We start from the raw sequence: 6,922 nt of genomic DNA on the forward strand, positions 1-6,922 counted from the left end.
CACCACCCCCAAGTCTCATTTAGAGGCCTTTCTTCTCTGGAAGAATAGGGCATTGGAGTTTCCCATCCATCTACCTAGCCTGTTGCTAGGGCTGAGTCCTGAACAACTGTGGTTTAGAGGTAGAGGTTCCTTTCTGCCACCTAACCCCCCAGTGGTGGAATGAAGACTTTAACTGGACGTGGCATGTGGAAAATACTGGGGCCCTGAACATCCTTGCCCTGGGTTGTGAGGAGTAAACAGTAAACTGAGAGGACCTCTGGTTGCACTCTCCCCTCCACTAAGCACTCACCTAGCACAACAGAACTGTCACTCAGAAACTTGCCATTGTCCCTACCCCCACTTCCAGAGCTTTTGCTTTTGCTTGAGAGAAAAAGTAGATTTTAAAACAGATAGCTCCTATTCTCTTCTCAAATCAACTGAACTGACTTCATTTGCAAGACCATGGAGAAAGTCAAGCCTAGAGGAGCACTGAAAAAACAGCGAGGTTGTAAAGAAAATCTGTAAGCAGGTCAGGAGGCAACGGTGAGAACTGGACACGGAACAACAGACTGGTTCCAAATACGGAAAGGATTATGTCAAGGCTGTATACTGTCACTCTGCTTATTTAACTTATATGCAGAGTACATCATGAGAAATGCTGGACTGGAGGAAGCACAAGCTGGAATCAAGATTGCCGGGAGAAATATCAATAACCTCAGATATGCAGATGACACCACCCTTATGGCAGAAAGTGAAGAAGAATTAAAGAGCCTCTTGATGAAAGTGAAAAGGTGGCTTAAAACTCAATATTCAGAAAACTAAGATCATGGCATCTGGTCCCATCACTTCATGGCAAATAGATGGGGAAACAGGGAAACAGTGACAGACTTTATTTTTGGGGGCTCCAAAATCACTACAGATGGTGACTGCAGCCATGAAATTAAAAGACGTTTGCTCCTTGGAAGAAAAGTTATGACCAACCTAGACAGCATATTAAAAAACAGAGACATTACTTTGCCAACAAAGGTCCGTCTAGTCAAAGCTATGGTTTTTCCAGTAGTCATGTATGGATGTGAGAGTTGGACTATAAAGAAAGCTGAGTGCCGAAGAATTGATGGTTTTGAACTGTGGTGTTGGAGAAGACTCTTGAGAGTCCCTTGGACTGCAAGGAGATCCAACCAGTCCATTCTGAAGGAGATCAGCCCTGGGATTTCTTTGGAAGGACTGATGTTGAAGCTGAAACTCCAGTACTTTGGTCACCTCATGCAAAGAGCTGACTCATTGGAAAAGACCCTGATGCTGGAAAAGATTGAGGGCAGGAGGAGAACGGGATGACAGAGGATGAGATGGTTGGATGGCATCACCAACTCAACGGACATGAGTCTGAGTAAACTCCAGGAGTTGGTGATAGACAGGGAGGCCTGGCGTGCTACAGTCCATGGGGTCGCAAAGAGTTGGACACAACTGAGCGACGGAACTGCCTGACAGAACTGTAAGGAAAAACAATTGGGAGAAGATTCAAAATATACGCCAAACTGTAGGTCAACGAGTTTGCAGGTTGATTAATGGGCAATAAGGCAACCGGAAAGAACCCTCTTGGAGCCAGCACAAATATCAAACACTAACCTCTGCTAACTATTTCTTCAAAGGACCCACAATTTGATTGAATTAGTTTTCAGAGTAGTTTATGCCCTCGGGCATTATGTAAAACAAAGGATCAGTAAATGGAGCTTGGCTTCTGGCTGCTGGGTGTGGTCAGAGAAAGACAGCTCTAACAAAACTCAGTCATCCCAGGGTGATGGTGGGTATATTCAAATTGCACCTCCCTAAAGAACAACATCAGGGACCTAACCTTGTAGGAAAGGAAACTACAATGAGATACCATTTCACACCCTCTAGGATGGTGGGCTGCAGTCCATGGGGTCGCTAAGAGTCGGACACGGCTGAGCGACTTCACTTTCACTTTTCACTTTCATGCATTGGAGAAGGAAATGCCAACCCACTCCAGTGTTCTTGCCTGGAGAATCCCAGGGACGGGGAGCCTGGTGGGCCGCCGTCTATGGGGTCGCACAGAGTTGGACACGACTGAAGCGACTTAGCAGAAGCAGCAGGATGGCCAGAATTGGATAAAGTCCATAATGACAATTGCTGGTGAGAATGTAAACAAGTTAGAGCCCTCATACTGCTGAGTGTAAAATGGTGCAGCCACTTTGGAAAAAAGTCTAACAGTGTCTCAAACTATTAAACACAGAGTTGCTATATGATCCAGCAATAACTCTTAAGTATACACCTATAGAAATGAAAACATATTTCTATACAGAAACTTGTACATGAATGTTTTAGCAGAATAATTCTTGATAGCCTAAAAGTAGAAACCACCCAAATGTCCAGATGAATGAACAAAGGAAATGTAGTATATCCATTCTATGAATGGAAATCATAAATGGGATATAAAGTACTGATACATACTACAACATACATGAGCTTTGAAGCAGTATGCTAAATGAAAGAAGGCAATCACAAAAGGCCATATATTATAATTCTATTCATATGAAATATTCTAAATTGGAAAATTTGTAGAGATAAAAGTAGATTAGTGGTTACCTAGGGCTGGGCAGGTGAGGTTCAAGGAGGTGTTCAGTTCAGTTCAGTTACTCAGTCGTGTCTGACTCTTTGCGACCCCATGAACTGCAGCATGCCAGGCCTCCCTGTCCATCATCAACTTCCGGAGTCCACCGAAACCCATGTCCATTGAGTCTGTGATGCCACCTGGCTTATGGCTAAAGCATGAAAATGTTGTAAGATTTAGTGACGTTGCACATATACTAAAAACTATTGAACTGTACACTTTAAATGGGTGGGTTGTATGGTATGTGAATTATATTTCAATAAATCTATCAAAAGAGAACTGAAGGAGACATTAAGACATTCCCAGATAAACAAAAGCTGAGGAAGTTCACTGCTGACAGACATGCCCTACAAGAACTGCCAAAGGGAGTTCTTCAGAATAAAATGGAAGGATAATAGACGAACTTGAAACTATATGAAGAAATAAAGAACACAGGCAAAGGTAACTACAAGGGATTCCCAGGTGGTTCAGTGGTAAAGAATCTGCCTGCCAATGCAGGAGACCCAAGAGACTCAGGTTTGATCTCCTGGGTCAGGTAGATCCCCTGAAGGAGGAAATAGCAACCCACTCCAGTATCCTTGCCTGGGAAATCCCATGGACAGAGGAACCTGGCGGGCTACAGTCCATAGGGTCACAAAGAAGTGGATACAACCGAGTGACTGAGAATGCATGCAGCAGAAGCAAAGGTAACTACACATGTAAATATATAAGCTAGTATTATTGTATTTTTGGTTTGTAACCCCTCTTATTTTTTTCTATATGATTTAAAAAGAAATGGACAAGCTAATCCTAAAATTCATATGGAATTACAAGAAGCCCTGAATAGCCAAAACAATCTTGAGAAAGAACAAAGTTGGAGGATTGACACTTCTCAATTTTAAAAATTAACACAATCAACAGTAATCAAAAGTATGGCACTGGAATACGGATAGGCACAGAGACAAATGAAACAAATTTGAAAGATCAGAATAAACCCATACACCTAAGCCAACTGATTTCAACAAGGGTACCAGGACCATTCAATGGGGGACAGTCTCTCCAATGCATGGTGCTGGGACAACTGGCTATGCACATGTAAAAGAATAAAATTGGATCTCATATCATATATAAAAATAACTCAAAATGGATATATGACATAAATATAAGAGCTAAAACCATAGAACACTTAGAAAAATACATAAAGATAAATCTTCTTAGATTTACTTGGCAAAGAATTTGCAAAGAATTCTTAGATTTGACACCAAAAGTACAAGCAACAAAAGAAAAAATAAAGCAGACTTTAAAAATCTGTATACCAAAGGACATTACCAAGAATGCATAAGAAACATATACAGAATGGGGGTAAATTTGCAAAATTCTACATAATATATATATATATATAATCAGACTACTATCCAGAATACGCAAAGAATTTATAGCTCAACAACAAAAAGACACTCAAATTAAAAATACACAAATGGCCAATAAGTGCATCAAGGTGGCCAAAATCATTGGTGATTAGGGAAATTAGAATCTAAACCACAATGATATTACACTCCAAACACACTAGAATGGTTGTAATTTTTAAATTTAAAAAAAAAAAAAAAACAGGAGATAACAAGTGTCAGCAAGGAAGTGTGGTAATTCTATGTTTAACTTATAGAGAAACTGTCAAACTATTTTCCACAGTGGCTGCACCATTTTACATCCCAGCAGCAATGTATGAGAGCTCCAATTTCTCTACTTCTTGCCGACATTTGTTTCCTGGCTTAATTTCTTTTTAAAAAATTAGATTCTGCCCTCAAATTTAGAAGAAATTTCAATTGGTCCCTGTTACTGCAGCCCAACACTTAAAATTCAACTTTTAAAAATTTCCCTTCAAAATGTATAAAAAATAACCCATGCTAGAAAAAGTTCATTACATCACAAAAGTTTAAGAAATGCATGGGAAAAAGAATCACTTTACTTTTTTTCTTAAATATTTATTTGGCTGTACCTGGTCTTAGTTGCCACAGGCAGGATCTAGTTCCCCTACCAGGGATTGAACCAGGCCCCCTACATTGGATGCACTGAGTCTTAGTCACTGGACTACCAGGGAAGTCACAAGAATCAATTTAAAATAATGGTTATTTCTGAGGAAGAAAGAAGGGATGCAATCAGGGATGGGTACACGGAGCACTGCAACTATAATGGTGATGTTTAGTCTTTTATGTTTGGCTGGTGAGAAAAGAGGTTCACTGTGTTTTTCTCTATATGTTTCTATATGTCTTAAGTATTTCATAACATATTATAGAAGGCCTCCCAAAAAGACAAAGAAAAGAAAGTTTATCCAACATTCCTTCATCACTCACTGCTGTTGCTGCTTAATCACTTCAGTCGTGTCTGCCTTTGTGCAACCTTATGGAATGAATAGCCCGCCAGACTCCTCCCTCCATGGAATTCTCCAGGCAAGAGTACAGGAGTGGGTAGCCTATCCCTTCTCCAGGGCATCTTCCCGACCCAGGAATCGAATCCAAGTCTCCTACATCGCATGCAATTCTTTACCAGCTGAGCTACCAGGAAAGCCCTCATCACTCACCACCACCACCAAAAACATTAAATTATACTAGACAGTATTCTACACCTTATTTTTCTTCACATAACAATCCATTATAGCATTCTCTAGATCAATAGTGGTAAATCTGTTTCCACAGTTGCAAAATATTTCATAATATGAATGTCCCAAGATGTATTCAAACACTCCTACTAACGAATATACAGGTTGTTTCCAGTTGTCACAAAAACAAAGCTACAAAGGCATCCTTGTTCATATATCCTTACACACTGGTACATTTATTTCTGTAGAATGGATTCTTAAAAGTCAGAATATTAAGTTCCAGTATTTAGTCAAGCAATATTTGTATTTTTTTTTATTTCCTTACATATTGTCAGATCATTTTTTTCAAAAGGTTGCAGCAATTCATAGTCTTTCCAGCAATGTATGAGTGAGATGTGGGCATTTCTTGAGGGAAATTTCTTTTAACCACATAAGCATTTAATAGATTAAATTCAGTTTTACTGTCTTCCCAAACAGTAAACATGTAATGATATTATGCTTAACATAAATTCATTTTCACCAAGAGATCTGAACACGGGGAATTTAGCTCTTTTCTTACGTAGTGAGTAAACAAGCTAACAATTCACAATCTAATGTAGCAACTCCCTGAAATATTATCTATACACACACACACACACACACACCCCTTCGATCTCTAAGATGTTTCCCGGACAAATGTTAAGTATTATAAGACCAAAAGTCCTCATTTGAAATATATATAAAGGGCATAGAAAAAAATTATTTTAATCTAGCCCACCATGAATATATTACAAACTGATTGGTCTATCAAAACTAAGTTTGCAAATGGAAAGGCAGCCCTTAGGAATTAAGGACCTGCAGGCCCAACAGTTAAGCAGTTCCTGAAAGCGCCTTAGGGAGAGAGAATTTTGCGGCGGCATCGTGTCAATAAAAACCCATTTAAACAAATTTAAAAAAAAAAAAAAAGGAAAACGACCCAGAATACCCACTAGGAGCTAGTTTCTGCAACCACCTATCCTCATCCGTGATAGTAAAGTGATTAAGGAGAGAGAAATTACTCTCCAATGTTTTGAAGAGACAGAAAAATGAAATGTACGCCGGCTCCTCCCCCACTCAGTCAGGCCACGCGATGCCGAAATGTGTAACCTTACTAATGGTCACTTTTCAACTCGATGCGAGTTTCAGCACTCACCACAACACAAATATCCGCGTTTCTGGACATTCCTTAGGAGACTCGTCCTTTGGCCGTCTTTTCACATAAAGTACGCCTGCAGCGCTTACACCCTATGCAAATGCCGCCATCTTAGGTTTTAGATGAGCCCTAAGGCATAGGGCGGTAGAAACCTGGGCTAGGCGTCACAGCCAAATAGGCCCCGCGCAGAACCGCCGTGCACTCCCAAAATGGCTCCCCCGGCAACGTGACCCAGCCGCCCTGCGGCCCCTCCCCCAGTGTTCCTGAGAGGTTGCGCTTCCTGTTACAGCGTTTATCGCCGCTAAAATTGCCTCCTTATTCCTCGTTTTCTTTTCCTTCACTTCTTTTTTCTTTTTCTATCCCAAATTTATTTTACCTTTGTCCCGACCCCTTTCCACATTTCTACATATCTCTCGTTCTAGTCAACTTTCACCTCACGCATGTGTGACATTTTTTAATACACAAATTTATCTTTCTGTTATTTTACCAAAGTATCACAAAATGATAAGGTACACTGAGATCTGATTTTTTCGTATTTTATAGATGAGGAAAATAAGGCTCAGAAAGT

General features: G+C 40.2%; 1 pseudogene; it reads right to left on the reverse strand.

Moving 5' to 3' along the window:
* Nucleotides 1–6,560, reverse strand: part of LOC133243152 (NADH dehydrogenase [ubiquinone] flavoprotein 2, mitochondrial-like) — a 193,797-nt pseudogene extending 187,237 nt beyond the window's left edge.
* Nucleotides 6,561–6,922: the final 362 nt, after the last annotated feature.

Source organism: Bos javanicus, chromosome X (genome assembly GCF_032452875.1).
Source record: "Bos javanicus breed banteng chromosome X, ARS-OSU_banteng_1.0, whole genome shotgun sequence".
In the NCBI taxonomy this organism is placed as follows: Eukaryota; Metazoa; Chordata; class Mammalia; order Artiodactyla; family Bovidae; genus Bos; species Bos javanicus.